The sequence below is a fragment of the Typopeltis vanoorti genome, unplaced genomic scaffold, assembly GCF_054136105.1.
Source record: "Typopeltis vanoorti isolate ZY-2024b unplaced genomic scaffold, IOZ_Tvanoo_1.0 HiC_scaffold_71, whole genome shotgun sequence".
Taxonomy (NCBI): domain Eukaryota; kingdom Metazoa; phylum Arthropoda; class Arachnida; order Uropygi; family Thelyphonidae; genus Typopeltis; species Typopeltis vanoorti.
The window spans coordinates 90,930-112,323 of record NW_028328177.1 but is presented as its reverse complement, the minus strand read 5'-3'; the positions used below and the strand labels follow the sequence as shown (position 1 = coordinate 112,323).

General features: G+C 35.8%; 1 protein-coding gene and 1 pseudogene across 2 annotated transcripts in view; both read left to right on the top strand.

The window, feature by feature from the left end:
- The window catches only part of LOC150092097 (uncharacterized), a 399,637-nt gene that overhangs the window by 346,393 nt on the left and 31,850 nt on the right, over positions 1 to 21,394 (top strand). The gene's annotated exons all lie outside the window — the stretch shown is intronic.
- LOC150092098 (5S ribosomal RNA) lies at positions 1,950 to 2,068 on the top strand (annotated as a pseudogene).

The following is a 21,394-nucleotide window of genomic DNA, read 5'->3' as shown; positions in this document are numbered from 1 at the left end:
TCCACAAGCATTTTGCTCTTTTTTCTCATCCATTCCAAATTTGTCCATCACATCTTTCATGTCTGGCATTAATCTCCCAATGCCAGAAATTTTTGGCATTGATGGCAAATGATGCCGCTTCTGGTAAGGTAGATAACGTACCATTCATTTGGTCATGTGGTTTTGTTTACATCTCGGTTACCAGAGCGAAGGCTATCATCATATATTTTAACCATATACAGAAGCAATTGTAAAAAAATACTATTTTTATACGTGTAATTCTACTGATTTGGTTTAATTTCATTCCATGATGTTTTACATATTTTCATCAAACTTGTTTTCATAGCCTTTCATTCTTTTTTCCGTTTTTGATAACCCAAATCTCTGCACCATAAAAAACTGCAAGGTACCACCATTGAGTTCATGCTTTGATTTAAAGTTCTTTGGAGAGATGTGTATTTTTTCATATTTTTGAAAGTTTGGGTCATAATAGATGCACCCTAGATTTATTCTGTGCTTAATAGTGTCTTCATTTAACCAGTTTGTGATCAATGTGTCTAAATACTTTAATTCAATTTTTAACCTGTTCCAGTTTCTTTTCTTCCACTTCATTAACTTCTCTAATTCTGCCTACTGCTAGCATTTTGGTTTTACAAAAATCTGAATTTTAGTAAATTATTGTTATTACTTTATGGTGTCTCCATGGAGTCCAGAGACTATGGTAGACCCAGATTAACCAATTATACACATAAGTCCTATCATACCTCTCCTTGAATCCATTCACCATCAGAGAACTCACAACCCATTCTGCAATTCATTCCACTCACTCACCACTCTCCACACAAAAAACCTGGTCACACACCTTACTAACCACACTCTTACACAACTTCCACAGATAGTCCCTAGATCTCTGACTATTTTTCATATATTGAAAATTTTCACTTGCATAAAATGTATAAAATCCCTTTAATATCTTAAGAGCTACTATCATGTCCCCTCTTTTCTACCTATCAACTAAACTTTTTAACCCACAAATTTTCAACCTACCCTCATAAAGTATGCAACAAATCTGTCACCATCTTAGTCACTCATCTCTGAATCTTTTTGACTACCTCCTGTTCCATCAAGTAACCCAGTTGATCAAATCTGTGCACAGCAGTCAAGATGTGGCTGAATCATAGCCTTATAAAGAGGGATAATAACTTTCTTATCTTTACTTGTTAATGTTTTATCAACATCCAATTAATTCGCTGAGCTGCTTTACCAACTTTTGCAATACGCCCTCTGAACTTCGATTCTTTGTCCACCATTATCCTGAAGTTCTTAGCCTCATCATTTCATGCAAACCAATAACATCAACATGATACATCATATGTAGTCTTTTCAACATGAAGTGCATAACCTTACATTTTGCAACATTAATTAGACAATCATTATCCTTTGCCCATACTCCACTAGTCAACATCATTCTCCTAGATTCTACTCCACCATATACTACTCTCTGGTGTCTGTCTGCCACCCTTAGGGGTACATATCAGGAAATTGATTATACTGATATCCTTTGTCCACAATTGCAATTTATTTAAATCATCCGACAGGATATCTACACCACTTTTATTAACAATTGCTCTACCCAATTTGGCATCATCAGCAAACAACTGAATATCCCTCTTAAATCTTTCCTTATGCCATTGATATGCAAATTAAAGAGTAGTGGACCTAGTACCAAACTCTGAGGTAATCTACTAGTCACCATCATTCTCCTAGATTCCCTTCCACCATATACTACTCTCTGTCCATCAACCCTCACTCACCCCATCTACGCTACTAACCTCATATCTATTCCCATTTGCTCCAGTTTGCATAATAGTTTTCCACGCAGTATTCTGTCAAATGCCTTAGAAAAGTCAAGCAGTATTGTGGTGTAGCAATGATCTTTATCCAATTCTGCTGTCACTATTATAAAATGTGTCAGCGACCAGATCTATTTGAAAGCACCAATTCTCATCTGATCACCGAAGTTAAGCAAACCTGAGCCAAGTTAGTACTTGGGAGGATGTCCACCTGGGAACCCTGGGTGCTGCTGGCATTAATTATTTTTGACGTGTCGTTAGTGAACATGGCGGTCGTGTTGAGTTGTGCTGTAAAACATGTTTTTAAATTAAAGTATAGTTGTGCTTCGATTAGATACAAGTGTCCTTCAGTGGTGTTATTGTTTGGAATTCGGTTGTATATATTGTGTTTTCGCTGCTGTTTGTTTCATTACTTCAGCGACTAAAGATGGCGTCCAACAAGAAACTTACATCAGCGGCTCGCAGAACTTCTCTACGAAAGTCTGGCTCTGCGTTGGATTTTTCGCAGTGGATGCATTGCGGAACCTGTTATATGTATGCATCGAGGAATGTGAAGAATCTGTGGACTGTTTGGCTAAATGAGAAGAATGAAAACATTAACGTATGTGAGAAGTGTCGGGATAGGCTGGAGAGATTAGGCATGAAAGCAGACATCGGGACCGTAGCGGATGAACTTCGACAGGAATTCGGGAAAATTAAAAATGACCATCTTTTGTAAGAGGAATTGGAAGTGCTCAGTAAGGGGTTTCTGAAAATTAAAACCGAGTTAATTGGGTTGAATAGAGAAATTAGGACTGTGGAGATTACTCTAGCTCAGTGGCATAGATAGCGGAGGGGGGCGGCACTTTAATTTTGCAGTTAATTCTAAAATACAGTCTTGAGAACTCAGTTTCAAAGATTGTAATACTACTGCAAATTTTCCTCCAAATTGCTGTAAGTGTTGCTAGTTGTAAGAGGAGTTTTTCTAAATAAAGTTGATTAAGAATTACCTACATCACTATGAAATAGACTCCACCAATGTCATATACGATTTTGCTAACAGAATAGAAAGAAAAATAACAGTTTAGAATGATGAAATTAAAGTTTGACATAGTGTTGTAATTTATTTCCCTATACGTCGTTTTGACTTTTTGTAATATTTTTGGTGTGTATTGAGAGGGGCGGCAAACTCAGGGACTGCCCTGGGCGGCAACAGCTCTAGCTACGCCATTGCTTTAGCTGAAGTAACTAGAACAGGATTAAGTATGGGAGAGCCTTTAGTGATTGATGAAGAAATAAATAGTATGGGACTGACTGGGAGTCAACAGAATGAAAGCACAAGAGATCTAGAAGAAACGAGATGTCGTGAGAGTGTGGGAGTAAGTAAAAGAGTGTTGAGTAATGAAACTGGGAGAGTCATGCTGAGTAGCATAGAAAATGAGGCCGTGAGTGACTCTTGTTTGGACTTGAATGATGTTATGAGTGGTAAAATATATGGTGATTCTATGATTAAGGGTATGGAGTGCGGTATGTCTGGGGAGTGCGTGGCTAGTGGAACATTAGAGAGAGTGGCTTTAGCAATAAAGAGAGGGCATGATGCAGAAAAGATGATAGTTATGGTGGGTACAAATGACCTGAGTGGTAGTATAAATCGGGTAGCAAAAGATTTAAGAACATTGTTAGATATCGTGAAGAAGAAAAGTGTCAAAGGGAGGATAGTGTGTGTGTGTGTGTGTGTGTGCTGCCTCATTTTAACAATTATGAGTTAAGTAGTCGAGCGATGATAATGAATGATATGATTGCAAGAATGTGCAAAAAAAAGAGGTCTGGAATTTGTTGATGTCTGGAGTGTGTTTGAAGGCAAAAGACAGCTGTATGCAAGAGGTGGGTTGCATCTGAACATGGAAGGTCATAAGCAATTGAAGAAGTTACTGTTTTCTGAACAAGTTGAAGTAATTGAGCAGGGAAACTAAAATTGAAAAGATTGAGTGTAAGAGGGAGAAACTTAAACAGTGATTATATAATTGTTGATCCTTATTCGTGAAATAAATTGCAGAGGGGATAAAAATCTGCATGGGACTACGCAAATTAGTGACATGTATATCAGTTCTAAAGCTGGTACAAGAACTAAAGGGAATCTGCAATTTTTGTATACAAATGTAAGAAGCATTTGAAATAAGAGGGAAGAATTTTTGACATTAGTCAGTACAATCTCATCAAAAGTTGTAGGCATTAGTGAAACTTGGCTGTCAGCAGAAGATGTGGTCACTGGAATTGAATGTGATGGGTACAGTATTTTCAGGAAGCATAGAGATGATAGAGCGAGGGAGGAGTACTGTTGATGATAGCTGATGAATTGCAGCCAAAGAAAGTAGTATATCAAGATGATAGTCATTCACATGTCTATCGTTTGAGGCATCTGGTGTGAAATAGTGACCAACACAACCAAATACACAGTAGGTTGCTGCTATAGGCCAGTGGGCATATGGGGTGATAATGAATTCATGCATCAGCAAATTAGCGCAATGAGTGCAGGGTTAGTGATTATTATGGGGGATTTTAATTATGGTGATATCAATTGGAAGGAGGAAATATCACGTGGCAAAAATGAAATGGAATTCATACATCTTCTATGGGTTAATTACTTGAAACAGCACATAACTGAAGGGACATATGGTGTGAGAGTGTTGGACCTGGTCATTGGTTCAGAGGATATATGCATAAGTAAGGTGTCCTCATTACCCCCAATTAGTGAGAGCGATCATGTGGTATTGACTTCGGAGGTTGCAAAATTTGTGAATTTCTCTCTTAAGAAGGGATATATATAGAACTACCAGTTAGGCAATTATAACAAGCTTTGGAGTGAGCTTGCAGCAGTCCCATGGCAGAACATATTGCAAGAGAAAGATGTTAGTAGTGCATGGGATAAAATCAGCGGGTATCTGAGGAAGGCAATATCAGATTGTGTCTCCATGGTCAGGAAGGCAAACAAGGTAGGCATTAGATGGATGAATAGTAGTATCAAGCTTTATCTGCAAAAAAAAGAAAATATTATGGAGAATTTACAAGGAGAAAGGTGATCAGTACACCCTTGAGCAGTACAAGGCTCAAGCTAGGAAGGTTACCAGCATAGTAAGAAAAGCTAAATCAGATTATGAGAAGACCTTAGCCAAAGAGATCAAGGGTAATCCCAAAGAGTTCTTCTGCTAGGTGGCAAGTAAAAGAAAAAATGACTTCGGAAGGATAACCTTAATGGGTGCTGATGGTATCGAGGTGACCAATTCAGATGTAATAGTAGAGTTACTGAGTGATGACTTTTCAAAAGTCTATCACCCAAATGAGAATATCTCTATACCTGTAGCAATAACTAATGCGAGAATTGAAGTTAAGCAATCAGAGGTAGTTAGTATATTGCAGAATTTAAATGCAAACACTGCTGTAGGTTCAGATGGAATATCAGCTTGGGTGTTGCGTGAATGTGCAAAGGAATTGTCAACGCCTCTTACTTGGTTATTTAACTTAAGTTTGAACTCTGGTAAGGTCCCTAGGAAATGGAGGGAAGGCAAAGTAGTTCCTTTACATAAAGGTGGCTCTAAAACTGCAGTAGTTAATTACAGGCCAATCGCCATCTCGGGAGTGGTGTAAAAGTATTGGAAAAGTTGGTTAAAGACAAAATGCAAGAATGGGTGGATTAGGATATGATACTCTATAGGGGCCAACAAATTTTTTGTTAAAGGTCAATCCTGCCTTAGCAATTTATTAGCTTTTTATAATAGAATGACATCAATGACAAAAAAAAAAAAAATGTGACACAAAAAAGTTACAAAAAAAGTTTATAATTTTATATTATAGAGTAGATATATACAGAGTCAGACTGGGTCTAAAAATATTTGCTGCGAGGAGACAAAGGGGGCCCACCCACTACTCAAAGGTTATCATTTAATTTTTATAAGAAATAAATAAAATTTTCAAAAAATACATAAGTGGAAAAAAGGTACAATTAAACTTTTTGCAAAATAAATGTATATTTTTTTAGTAATTACAGTGCACATATATTGTACATATTACTGGCAGTATAAAGTAGATATTAAATGTAAATACAGATTATAATAATTGAATTTTAAAAAAAAATTTAATTTTAAATAAATGGAGGATATTTTTAAATAGTTTGCTTGTACTTTACATTTTACACATTAACAAGTAGTTTAAAAGCATATTTCATGCAGTCCACTATATTAAGAGCAATCGTTTGAATTCACTGGATCATTTTTCAAATCTGTTAATAATTGCTTCTGCATCCAATTCATTTAATAATTCCTTTTACATGGATAGCAACATGTATGATTACAAGTTCTCCTCAGACAATGAATTTCTTAACCTTGTCTTTATGATCTTTAGCTTTGAAAATGTCCTCTCACATTGGACTTGAGTGATAGTGTGCAGATGACTTTATAAAGTTCATAAAGGTTATCATATGCCTTGTCATGAAGTAGTTCCTTTACATTCTGGCATCTGTTGGATGCCAGAATTTTTAGTACACACGATGGGCAAGTGCTACAAATTTTACACTTGTTGCAACTGGAATCCACATTCTCACCATCATTAATCAATAGCTTTAATACATCAAAGTTCGAAGCAAAAGAAAGCAATTCCAATATTACTTGATCTTTGCTGATTTGTGGAAACAGCTTAATAATACCTTCCAATGCTTTATCTTCAAGGCCCATCTCTACAACAGTTTTAAACTTTGCTGGGTCCAAGGAGGATAAATCTTTATACAACTTTATGTGTTGTACAAAGCGTAAATCTAGTGACTGGACAATGTGGTCCATTATTAGGTTAAACGCATTTACCCAAAAATCAGCTAGAGAATCTGAGGAATTTCCTTCATGATCTATAAGCTCATCTGTAATTCTTTTCTTCTTCCTCTGTCTCTTAATTGGCAATGCTGTTTCCAAAGAGTCACTTTCCAATGTTTCATTTTCATCTATATTCAACTGTGAAATCTTGTCATTACATTTATTTATAAATTCCAATGTCTTACTGTGAACGTTATCAAATGTTCTTGTCTGTTCCTTCAACTTTGTTGTAGCTGAATCTATTAAACTCCATGCAGTAAACATATCTAAACCACTTGTCTGTAAATAAGTTGATAACGGGACTGTAGTTTCAAAATATATACAAGTAAGTAAATGGTGTTAATATTGTTTCAAACTTGAAAAACTTTGAAGTAAAACATTTGCTTCATGTTTTGTTTTTGCATCAAACCTGTCTGAATCTTGTATCATTGATAAGCATATCAATAGATTGACAAAAGTACTGACAGCATCATCATCAAAGTGTCCAAATATAATTGTGGCTGCATTGGATTTTCCTGACCATCTTGTCTCACCAATTTTCAAAATATATACAAGTAAGTAAATGGTGTTAATATTGTTTCAAACTTGAAAAACTTTGAAGTAAAACATTTGCTTCATGTTTTGTTTTTGCATCAAACCTGTCTGAATCTTGTATCATTGATAAGCATATCAATAGATTGACAAAAGTACTAACAGCATCATCATCAAAGTGTCCAAATATAATTGTGGCAGCAATGGATTTTCCTGACCATCTTGTCTCACCAATTAGCTTTAATCGTTTCATTTTTTCTTGTCCTAGGTGTTTTCCAACAACTTCTATCCATACAGCCATTCCCGTGAATGATATTTTCACAAAAGTAGCTAAATTCTGGAGCAAATTGAAAAAAGAAACTGCAGGCATGCAATATTTTGATGTTTCAGTTGTCACCAAATTCAAGACATGGGCATAGCACCATATATGAACAAGTTGATCAGCCACATCAGTAATTTTACTTTGTAAGCCATTATACTGGCCATGGTAGCTTGCAGCTCCATCTGTACTATCAGATAAACATTTTTTGGGATCAATTTTAAGATGCTGTAATGTTTCAGTCAATAGATGAAAAAGTCCCTGTCTTGTACCATCATTTCTTGGCACAACTGAAAGTAGTCGCTCATGGATAACACCTTTAAGCACATACCGAATAATAATGCTAAACTGATTGATGGATGAATTATCTTGTGTTGAATCAACTTGAATATTTTGCTTGAGAATCTTCACAACTAATTCTTTCTTTTATCATATTCTCCATAATTTGGATTAACATGTGGTGAACGTGTTACATTACTCAGGTATGTAACAAGTCCACCACGGCCTTTACTTTGAGCCTTTCCTTGTTGTTTTAATAATTTGATTCTTTGTGTAGACTTGTTTTGTACTGCAGAAATGTGAGCTGCCATAATGGGGTCTTATTTTGCATCAACTGCACTGTAACTAAAAAATTGCCAAGATTCAGAACTCATTATCCAGAGTGTAGGTCGATTCATTTCTGTGACCTTGAAAAGGATTTGTTTGCTTGCCTAACATCTTTATGATATCTATAATCCTCATGACAATACTCCACTGCTTCAACACTTCTTTCTTTTTTAATTAGTGAAGATGCAAAAAAATTATCTAAGTTGCGATCATTAACCACACTGATAAATTGCTGAAAATTTCTGACGTGTTGTTGTCAATTTGTGTAAAGCCAAGCTCTGGCGAATACGCCTGTAGTCACTAAAGCCACACAAAAAGGGCGATGGATTACAAGTATTGGGAGACTCAAAGGCCAAGCAGTATGAAATACATGCACCTATTTTCTTTGTTATATGTTAGCCATTTTCTTGAGATCGAGTCATTCATAAATTTCCTCTCATACAAACAAGCATCAAATGGCAGATCATCAAGTAGTTGAAATGGATGTTCAGCAAAAAACTGTTTCAGATTGGTCGTGATGGATATTGGAAGATTCCAGCAGTTGATCTTTCATTTTCTTGTGTAGGTTCATTTATAGGATGTGCTTCAGAAACCAAGTCATTTATGCCTGAAGGTATATCTGATTCCCTGTAACTAGTTGAAGCTATGTGTTCAGAGGTTGCAACTACAGGTAGTAAAGATACAGGAACAATGACATAACAAAAAAACTCTTCTGGGTTTACTTTGGCCTGTTTGGCTAAGTCTCTCTCATAGTCTGATTTGGCCTTTCTTACCATGCTAGTCTCCCTTCTTGCTTGTACTTTGTACTGCTCGTGAGTATACTGATCACTTTTTTCTTTATATTTCCTCCATAATGTTTTCTTTGTTTTGCATCTCTTGCTTTATATCCATTCTTATTCACTTAATTTCAGCTTAGTCCTCACCTTGGGTATGCAGTCTGACACTGCTACCCTCAAGCAATCTCTGACCACTTGCCATGCAGTGCTGACATTCTTTCCTTGTAACTTCTCAAGCCATAGCACTGTTTGAAGATGACTCCTTAGTCTCTCATAACCACCACTAGCCATATAGTTTAACATTAGTCCCTTTTTGACAGAACGCCATATGTTTGGCAACTTCCCAAAACAAGACCACATCCTTACAGAAATGCCGAAGAAACTGCTCACAAACATGTTATAAGCTTAGACCATTTGTTCTGAAAATTCTGTATGAACGAAAACAATGCTCAACAATAAACATCTTTTCTTCCAATCAGCATCATTACTACAGCTAAATATAATGCTGTATACATGCACTTCTATTAATGTGTATGTAGTCAAATAGCATATCTCATAGTGTGTAGTGAAAGGGAATGTCAAATTTCAATAGTTTTTTTTTTTTTCCTTGCACCATACCACATTTGGAAAGTTTATGACAGTTCATTTTCAATTTTTATGTTTGCAGTTTGGTTCTAATATATGTCTCTCTCTCGGATCTCCTCATGCCCGAGGACTCGTGACCTTCCTGATGATGTTTCACCATTACTTTCTCCCCTGTGCTTCTCTTATTGCTTGTTCTAGTTTAAGTCCAGTGATTCTTGATATTTGGTCAATCCACCTGTTGTGGGGGGGGGGTTCCTCTTTTTCTTTTACCACACAGTTTACCCTGGATGATTATTTTTTTTCCAGGCAGTTGCCTTCCCTTCTACATATGTGTCCAAAATATTGCACTATTCTCTTTTCAATTATGTTTATCAGTCTTGTGGTGTGGATATTCAGTTCTTCTAGAATACTTTTTGTTTGTTCACTTTTCTGTCCAAGACACTCTTAACAATCTTCTCCAGCACCAGAGCTCGAACACCTCAATTCTTCTTCTGTCATCTTTTGTCATTGTCCAAGACTCAGAAGCATAGAGAAAGATCGAAAAAAACTAAGGTTTCTACAAGATTAATTTTCGTCTTTTTGGAGATGTGCCTGTCTTTCCAGATCTTTTTGGAAAGACAGACTGTGTTGTTTAAATCAGTCATCGCTTTCTTAGCTAGTGCTATTCTTCTTCTTATCTCTTTTTTTACATCCATTTTTTTTGTTATTATCACTCCAAGGTAGTTGAAATGGTCGACAAATTCAATTCCTTCTATATCTATCTCTTCTGTGTTGTTTAAAATCATTATTTTGGTTTTATCTTGATTTATTTATAAACACTGGCTTAAGCTTCCCCATTCTAATTGATTTAGGATGGATTTTAATTCCTGTTCACTTGTTACTATCATCACTGTATCATCTGCATATCGTAGGTTAGTGATTGTTCGCCCACCTAATTTAATGCCTCCATTCCACTTTTCTAGAGATCTTTTCATTATAGTTTCACTGTAAAGTTTAAATAGTAATGGTGAGAGTATGTATCCTTTTTCAAATTGGAATGCAGGGGATAATGAGTTTCAGGTTCTTACTGTTGCTTGATTTCCTTGATATAAGATCTTATTAACAGTTATTAGATGGTTTGGTATTCCTTCCTGATTCTTGCGTGATTTTCCATAAGATATCCCACCTCATGCAGTCAAAGGCCTTGGAGTAATCTGTAAAGCATCGATAAAGACTTAAGTTGAATTCTCTTGTTTTTGCAATTATTTGACTGATGTTAGATATATGATCTCTAGTCCTCAAACTTTTCTGAATCCTGCTTGTTTTTCTGAGATCTGATAGTCTATAAAACTTTGTAATCTCTCCTTAATGTGTAGTAAAATTCTGCTGGTATGTGAGATAATGGCAATGGTGCAGTAGGTTTCACAGTTGTTGTGATTGCCTTTTTTTTTTTTTTGTAGATTGAGATAATGGTGGAACTAGTCCAGTCATTTGCCCATCTTCCAGTCTTTCAGATTTTCTTGCATAAATTATTCTCTCCAAGGTTTTTCAGCATTTCAGCTGGTATTCAATCAGAACCTGGGACTTTCTTTTTCCTTTGTTTTTTGATTGTTTGTTTTACTTCACTTTTGAGGATCTCCTGTTCTGTTTCCATGTTTTCCATTGTTCCTGCATCTTCTTGTTGAATAGCTAAGTCCTTGTAAAGCTCGATGCAATACTCTTTCCATCTTCTGTCTATGTCATTAGTGTCATTTAAGATCTTGCCGTTTTCCTCAGCAATTATATTAAATTTTGGTTTGAATTTTTTGGTTATATCCTTAACCTTCTTGAATAAATCTGTTGTTTCATTAGAGTTGGAGTGTCTTTCTATTTCTTTACAGACGTTTTGGATATAGCTATTTTTCTCTTTATGACAAGATTTCTTAATAGCTTTATTCAGGTTCAGGTAATTTGTTATTTTAATTTGTTTCCTTTTTTTTTCAATTAGTTCTAGGGTTTCTTTTGTAATCCATGGACTACCATTCTTTTCTATTGCGATGTTTTTGGCTGTCCAATATGATTCAATGCTTTGTTCCTGAGGTGTGCTTTTTTGTTTCTTGAGCTTTGATTCAATGTCCATTGTAAATTTATTGTCCATTTATGAAAAGTCATATATTTTGTTGCTGTTATTCTTGTTTACTTTCAGATGGATCTTTAAATTAGAGATTAATAATTGATGGTCTGATTCACAGTCTGCAGCTCACAGTGTTTTGGTGTTATTGATTAATGTCCTCCATGTTCTGTCAATTAAAATGTTGTCAATTTGATTCTTACATCGATTGCCAGGTGCTACCCATATGTATAGTCTCCTCTTGTGCTGTTTGTATATAGTGTTAGTAATTGCTGATTCTTACTGCTTTTACTGCTTTACTTATGTTTTTATTAACAATGATTGCAACTCCCGTTTCACTTATGGTCTGGACTAGACAAGGTGTTTTCGCATCATCAGCAAAAACACCTTGTTTTCCTTGTATTGTAAAATGACCACATTCTTTTCAGTGAGTTTCAGCCAACCCTAAGATTAGTATCTTATTGTCTTCTATTTCATTCTGTATTATGTCTAGTATATATATAAGATACCTTATATTATTATAGTTGAACTTCCATTTAGTCCATAGACTTCCTGTCTATTATTTTTATTATTAATGTTTCTATTAATTTCTTATGGTGAACACTGCCAAATACTTAATTATAATCTATAAACAAAGATAAACATCTTTATGAATTTAGAAATTTCTTTTTAGTATCATTGTAATATTGAAGATATCCTCTCTTGTTCCTCTGTTTCTCATAACTCCACTCTGGATATTCTTCATTTCATTTGTTGTTTTTGATTTTATTATTACAGGCAACTCCAAGGAGTCCTTAGACTCATCGAGGGAGGCCCTAAACATCATGTCAAGAACAACTATAGTATCTATCATACTTTGCCTTGAACTCATTCGCAGTCTTGGCACCCACAACAGACTCTGGCAGCTTATTCCACTCATTTACCACTGTCCAATTAAAAAACCTAGCTCTAACATCCTGGCTAACCACACTCTTGCCCAGTTTCCATGGATGGCCCCTAGTCCTCCCACCACCAGTCCAGTTCTCAAAAATATCCTCTGAATTAATTTTATAAAAACCCTTCAGTAATTTGAATGTCTCAATCATATTACCCCCTTTTCTGACTATCGACCAATTTCGACAACCCACACATCTTCAACATGTTCTCATAAGGTACATTCCATAGACCTGCTGCCATCTGCTCGCCTCTGGATCCTCTCCATGTTCTCTCCATCAAGAAGAAACCTTGGTGCCCAAATCTGGGCACAGTAGTCAAGATGAGGTCTTATCAAGGCTCGATACAGAGGAATAATAACTTGCTTGTCTCTGCTCGTCAAAGTATTCTTCAGTAACCAAGTGATTTAATGAGCTGTTTTAGCCACTTTTGCAATCTGCCCCCTAAACTTCAACTCCCTATCCACCAACACTCCTAAATCCCTGGCCTCGTCAATCTCCTGGAGTACAGTTCCACCAGTCTAGTATACTTCTGCTAATCTTTTCACCCCAAAATGCATAACCTTACATTTTGCGGCATTGAATTGACATCTATTCTCCTTAGCGCAGTCCTCCAATCTATCCAGATTATCCTTCAAAATTTTGACATGTGCATTCACTATTGCTCTAACCAACTTTGCATCATCAGCAAACAAATGAACAGTTCCTCTCAGATCCTTTCCTATATCGTTAATGAACAAATTAAAAAATAGTGGTGTCCAAGAACACAACCCAGCAGCACACCACTAGTCACAGGCCATCTTTTTGACTCTACTCCTGAATAAACTACTCTCTGATATCTCTCCATTTTTTCCATTTCCTGTCTACTTTTTCTCGCAGATCTCTTCATATTTATTATCTCTTCCATTAAATTGTCAAATTACCAATTTTAACAATCCAAGTATCTATTTGTAAGAGCCTGTTTGTGGTTTTTAGATGAAATTGATCCAATGATTAAAAATGGGAACTCAAGGATGAACTCCAACATGTCTTATGAAGAGGATGTCCCAAAGCCACCAGGATGTGATCATTCTGGTGGGTAAAGATGCCAAAAGTGGAAACCATAGGATGAATCTTGAGTTCATCCTACGGTTCCCACTTTTGGTAAAGCTCTTCAACTGGAGTTCCATAATGTGCAGAAAGATAAGATGGTGAGGCTCCGAATCCTTCTGTTTCACAGTATTACAGCCATTATAATCACTCTGATCATTTGTCTTCAGCCTCAAGTCAGTACTAATAAGGGCTGCTTTCCTCTATCACGATTTCACCGTTGCCTATGTTAGCCAGATTTTCAGTGTTCCTACAAGGCCTTCATGGCTGTCGTAGCAGCTTATTGCCCAAAAGTCATCACCATATTTCACCTTTTCAGTCATTCCCATATTTCTCTGTTGTCCCCCCTCTCAAAACGAGGATGTTTTGGCTGGACTTTTGGAGGAAAATAAAATGTAAGTATTCATCAATCTTAAATTTCCCCATTACTCTGTTCATGTCCTCAGAATACTTGACTATTTTTGCATTAAAGTCTCTCATTATTATCAACATATCTTCAACATGTATTATCATGTTGATAATATTCTTGTTGTTATTCATGTTGATATTACTATCAACATGATAGTAATATACACCTAAACTACGGAAATCTCAATACTCAAGCACAACATGAATATCAACAAACATGTCTTTTCTGTTGATATTACCAATTTTTATTTTTAGATTAAAGAAATTCCTCATATTCGTCATCTTTATGAAAGTAATCTGGTGCATAATCTTGTGTTATCTTAATATGTTTTTTTGTTATTATTTTAATCTTAATGAGATTAGTCTTGAAGATATTGTAATTTTCATTACTGAATTTATAAGATGATATTTTACTATGACTGTTGTTCCTTCTCTCTCTACTCCATCTGGTCTGATCTAATCTGATTTTCCCTTTCAGTCATTTCCGACCGTAGATGACTTTGTAGGCATTGCCCACAAAGTAATCCTGGTGAGATTTTTAGGGTAGTTCACCATTGCTTTCTCCAACTCCCCAATTTTATCTGGGCTCAGGAACAGGCATCTGGCTGGGACATATTCATGACTGTAATCCACGTGTGTTCATGAGACTGGCTTGGCTGTTCTGGGGGATGAAAAACCAGAGTTTCCAGGTGAAAAACCTCCTACCCCCGTATGAGACCAGCTAACTTACCCTTAGTCAAAAGAGACCAGATAAAGGTTCTTCATGTCACTGATGGGAATCGAACCCAGGTCTTTTCGACTAAAGGGCTTCATCTATATGACTGAGCTACGGAGGCTCTCTCCACCTGATCTTCCTCAGTAAAATATTCTTGCATTTTGGATGATAACATATGCCTCATCTGTCCAACATGCCTCTGAAGTACTCCACTTAAATTTTTTTTTTCATTCTTCTTTTTCTTCTAACAGTTTGTTTTCCACTTTTAGATAATGTTTCATTGTTCATCATCATCATCATCATGCATATCAAGGATTTAGGCATAGCATGGCCTGTTCCGGCCTTAGAAGTCATCGTTGAATCATTTAAGAGGATATCCTGGTTTTCTTTTTCCTAATGGCTTGTTCTTCAAGGCTTGTTTTGTTAATCTTTCTGTTTTCGTTTTTTGGACGTGTTCCATCCATTTATGTTTATATTTTTAAATTTTTTCTATTACTGGTTCTTGGTTTAATTCTTTCATAATTTCTTCGTTTCTTTTGTGATCAAATAGGGTATACTTTGTAGTTTTTCTCATAAACTTAATTTCTGCTGTTATTAATCTTTGTTTGTCTTTTTGTTTTATTGTCCAGATTTCGCTTCCATACATTAAGACCGGTATGGCTAATGTATCGTATACTTTCAGTCTGGTTTGGTTTAAATATAGAGTTAATTACACCTGTTATTTGTAAATATTTTGCAATTTTTACATTTATATCTTTTTCATTTTCATATGTGATCATACATCCTAGGTAGTTAAATGAATTCACCTGTTCTAAGATCTTGTTATCTATTACTAGTATCTATTTCGTATTTTTTTCGTGCAGAGTTGTGAATGATTGGAGTGCCTTGCCTGAGAATGTGGTGTCTGCAAAGAGTTTGAATGTGTTTATAACACGGCATGATGAGCTGCGTGTGTGATAAAGGGACCTCCCAGATGAGTCTTTGACTCCATGAGGTCTTCGGGTGGTAATAATAATAATAATAATAATAATTACTAGTATCTATTAATGTTTCATTGTTAATTGTTGATATATTTGTAATACTTTACTGATCACTTTGCATATCTCATCTCCCTTCAAGTGGTCTCTGGGGAGACGTGTCAGCTGCCTCGAATCTGGTAACATAACATTTAATTCATCCCGAGACTATTTTATTACTGCTGTTTAAATTACTAATCATCATCAAATTCCTGCCATGTAGCCTCAAGGGGTGTACAGGATATGATAGTACTACATGAAAAAAATTACATCATTATTAATTTCCTATCTACAATTTTCCTCCAAATCAGTCTGTTACTTGTCAAGACTCCAACATTATCAGATCTTATATTTCTATCGTCTAAGGCACTTTGTACCGTATCAATCCACCTATATCTTGGTCTTCCTCTGGGTCATTTTGCTGCCATCCTGGCAGAGAATACTTGTTTTGCTAATCTTTCCTCGCCCATTCTGTTTAAGTGACCATACCACCTGAGATTAGCTCTTCTAACGCATTCTGGATGCTGACAATGTCAAGTTCTCTCCTAATATCCTCATTTTTAATATGATATTGCCATTGATGCCATCTGTTCACAACTATAATCTTTCTCAGGACTCTCATATCTGTGGTCTCTAGTCTTTGGTCAAGTGTTTTACTTCTGACCAAGCTCTCAGATCCATAAGTTAAAACTGGTTTGAACACAGTCTTGTATACAGCTAATTTAGTGTTCCGATTAATTTCTCTCTTATTCCATATGAATTTATTCAATTGACTTCCCACCATACCAGCTTTGCTGATTCTGTTGTCTATTTCTATATTTAATTTACCATCTTCACTAAAAATCGTGCCTAAATAGCTGAAATGTTTTACTTGTTCCACAGGTTCTCCATTCACAACACAGTTGACATTTTCAATGATTCTGCCTATTTTCATTGTCTTTGTCTTTTTATTGCTGACCTTCATACCATATTACAACTGCTATTGAATTTAGTCAGAGAATCTTGCAGACTTGTAGTGGATTTATTTAGAAGTATAACATCATCCGCATAAAGCAAAGAGCTGACATTAACATCTCCAATTTTGATATCATGTTTAATACCACTTTCCTTCATAATGTGATCCATATATATAATGAATAACAGAGGGGGATAATGTACATCCTTGTTTCACACCAGATTTAACATTAAACCATCTTCCTGTACTTCCTTCAATTCTAACTGCTGACTTACAACTCAAATAAAGACTAAGCAGTGATGACATAGTATTGAATAGCTTCTCTCTTGGCACCTTGTCATATGCCTTTTCCAAATCGACAAAACTTAAATACAGATCTTTGTTATATTCCCATGCTTTCTCGACTATTTGTCGTAAAGTGAAGATCTGAACCTGACAGCCTCTATTTGGCCTGAATCCAGCTTGTTCTTCACCAAGCTTTTCTTCCACAATTCTTCTAAACCGTTTCTCAAGTATACTTGTATAGATCTTGCCAGGAACACTCAGTAGGGAAATACCTCTATAATTCTCACATGCAGTTTTATTTCCCTTTTTATATATGGGTACTATGAGAGCTCTACTCCAATCATCAGGAATTCGTCCCTCTGTCCAGGTTTTCTGAACTATGCAGTGCAGCTACTGTAAGACTCTTATACCACCATATACTTCAGCATTTCTTATCGAATATCATCTACTCCTGCTGCCTTTCCACATTTCAAGTCTTTGATGGCTTTTTCTACTTCAAGAATGGATATGTATTCCTGACTGCATGCCTGATCAGTGTTTTTTACCACTGTGCTGTCATCACTGCTTGTTTCATTTAGCAGTTTTTCAAAGTAATTACTCCATACTTCAAGGATATCTTTTTCTCCTGTTTTCATCATCTCTAACTCCTTTTACAGCACTCTTTCCTCCATTCCTAAGCTTCTTCAACAACCTCCAGAATATTTTGCCACCTTCTTAATATTTATTTTCTATATTCTTGCCAAAGTCTTCCCATGACTTTTGTTTAGCTAGTTTTACACAGTGTTTAGCATTCTTGCATTTGTCTCTGTATTCTCTAAGAGCACAAGCTGACTTATTTGACAGGAACTTTTGATATGCTTTCTTCTTTTCCTTCACTGCATCTTTAACTTCCTGTGTCCACCAGGGAGTTCTGATTTTTTTATCCTTAGAGACAACCTCACCACATGCCTCTCTTTGCAGAATCAATCAATGTTTTCTTCAGAGTTTGCCACTGAATCTCCAAGGTTTGATTCCTGTTCTCAAACTCTTTCATTTTTTCTTCAATAATCTTTGTATATTTTAGTCTATAGTTTACATCTGAGAGCTGCTCAACTTTTATTCACTTTAAAACTTTCTTACACGTTATTCTTTTCAATATGAAATTCAATTTTATCCTGCTCAAGACTAAATAGTGATCACTTCCAATTTCAAATCCTATGTACACTCTGGTGTCCTGCACCAGGGAGAAAACATCACTATCAACAACAACATAGTCAATGAGACTTTTCTTATTCCTAGCCTCTTCTCTCCATGTGAATTTGTGCACATTTATATGTTGGAACATAGTGTTAGTAATAACCAGTCCATGTCCTGAGCAGAAATCCAACAGATATTTGCTATTATTATTAGCTTTGCTCTTTTCTCCAAATTTTCCCAAAATATTTTTGTATGTCTCACAATCATTTCCTGCTCTGCTATTTAGATCCCCAACAAGGACCAACTTTTCCTTTTTCATTGTGTCAGTTGCTTTTTCTAAAGCCTCAAAAAATTCCTCCACTTCTACCTTAGTAGAACCTTCTGTGGGACCATAGGCACAAATAAGTCTCATTGTCCAGTTCCCCATTCTCATATTTGCCCACATTACTCTACTTGAGACTGACTGCCATTCAAGAAGTTTAGCCTCATATTTTGTGTTGAATACTATGGCTACCCATTCTTTTTCTTGATTGTCATTTCCTGAATATAACATTTTGTATTTATTGGTCAGAAAGGTCTCACCAGTTTTGGTCTTTTTTGTTTCAGTCACCCCTATTATGTCGATATGGTACTTATCTAATTCCTCAGCTAGCTCAATTTCTTTGCCATTCAGGTTTCTTATGTTGATAGTACCAATCATTAACTCTGGTGATGTTGAGTTGGGGTTTGTTTTCAGATTTGTTCCAGTAGCTGACTTTTCGCTGTTCGCTCTGGTTCCCTGGCGAAAACAATGGGGGCCTTGTTTAACCGGGCGACGCCCCAGCCGGCATGAAATTTTGTCATGTTGTACCATCATTTTTTATTTTCGTTTAACCAATAAGAATACAATTTGGTCGGCTAAATCCCAAATTGGCAGCCCATCCTCGTTTGTTCAGTATCCAGGTAGATACCCAACAGGGTGCACCATGAGAAGGTGAGGATTGGACATTAGGTCAGAAGCCCTAGTCGGTTCTCCACATTCCTTTAAAGGCTATGTGGAGGTCTGCTCTCAGTTATACAGCTTTGACCCTTAAGCACCCTGTTTAATTTTCTACCGATTTGAAATTTTCCATAAACCATGCACAGAAGAAAATCAAATGAAATTAGTTCTTTCATTGAAGATGATGTTCGCAGAATGATATTATTTTCCTCTCTACCATTTAAATAAAACTAAGTCAGATCGTTTGATTCATTTGAATTGGTAAGTCACTTATTTTCACACGGTTGTAATGACTAATCTTTCCCAGTGGAGTGATATCATTGTTTTCTTGTGTTTGTAATTTATGAGCTGATTTCTCTATTTCAGTTTCAAGTAATAGTTTTTTTTATCAATTTAAATTTGGATTCGAGTTGTTTACTTATTTTTTCTGATTCCAATTCAAATATCAATTTAGGTTTTTCAAAATATATCAACTCAATTGTTTTTTTTTTCCTTTAAGTGGGAAAAAAAATCAGTTTTATCAGTTTATCAATTTCAATTTGATTCAGCTTCCTATCCTTGATTCATATTCAACATTCCAAAAACAATCTTAGTCAATTGTCTCTAGACCCTTTCAAATTATCTTGATCCTTTTGAAACCAAAGTGACCAAATCTGTACATAGCAATCCATGTGTCCCCAAATCAAAGCCTAATACAATGGAACTATTGTACTTCTACACTTTCCTCTGCCTCATTGACATAATCTGATGTACTGTCTAAAAAGTATTACCAATGTGTCTCCAGAAATTTTAGATTCTTATCAATCATCACACCCAGATCCCTACACTACCCTACCCATACACCAACTATTCTTTACCTCTTCTACTTGCAACAATAAATTGCAGTTGCAGCCATTTTCAATTCACACAGTCTATTCAAGTCCTCTTGCAAAGCAGGAAATTTTATTCGACTGAGGAGTATACTGAGTTCCACTCAAAGCTATCAGTTGCAGGATGGGAAGAATATCGACATTCCATGGGAAAATTTTTAAAATATTTGAATGATGCAATATTGGAATTTGTCCTGAGTGTTTAAAGAATAGATAGAGTAGATGTGAAATGGATGTGAAATCTTATTAAGCAAGAAATTCGTAAGAAACGGTTGACGTGGAAGGAATACCATGTGCATTAGGAGGCTGTATGTTATGAAAATTCTAAGCAGCAGGCCAGAAGAGTTACAACTGTTGTACAGAAAGTGAGTCTGAGCATGAAAAGAACTGGTTCTCATCATTTAAAGACAATCCACAAGAATTCTATCGATATGCTGCAAGTAAAAGAAAAATTAATATATAAGATAACTCTACTGAATGCAGATGATGTAAGGTGACAGATGATACAGAAGAGGTTCAACTAATGATGAATGCCAATTTGCTAAAAGCTATCACCCTGATGTACACAACATCAGTGGCAGACTGGGTCTAAAAATATTGGTTGCCAGGAGACAAAGGGGGCCCACCCCAACTATGAGGCTATATCTTTTAATTTTTATAAGTAAATAAAATTTTCAAAAAATACATAAATGGATAAACGATACAATTAAAATTTTTGTGAAATAAATGTATATTTTTTTTAGTAATTATGGGGTACATATATTGTACATATCACTGGCAGTATACAGTAGATACTAAATGTAAATGCAGATTGTTATAATTGAATTAAATTTTTTTTTTTAATTTTAAAAAATGGAGGATGTTTTTAAATAGTTTGCTTGTACTTAAACATTTTACACATTAACAAGTAGTTTAAAAGAATATTTCAGTCCTCTGAAATAGTTTTAAACTTTGCTCGGTAGAAGCAGGATAAAACTTTATACAACTTTTTATGTTGTACAAAGCGTGAATCTAGTCACTGGACAATGTGTCCAGTGACTAGATTCCCGCAGTCTTTTGTTTACTAGGTTAAACAAAAGACTGCGGGATTCGAACCCACAGTCTTTTGGCCGGAGAATGGATACGCTAATCAACATCTCAATCTTGTCAGAATTCCATACTCTAAACATTACCCAAGATTCCATACTCCAACCATCACCCAGAATTCCACACTCGAACCAAAGACACAACACGAAGTCATTGATGGATGTGCCACCCTGGGAAATTCCAAGGATTCCATATTCTACCCATCATCCACAATTCCATACTCGAACCAAAAAACACAACATGACGTCACAGAGAGAGATGAGATTCTTATCTCATCTCTAACCAACATCCACTAACAAAGATCAGGC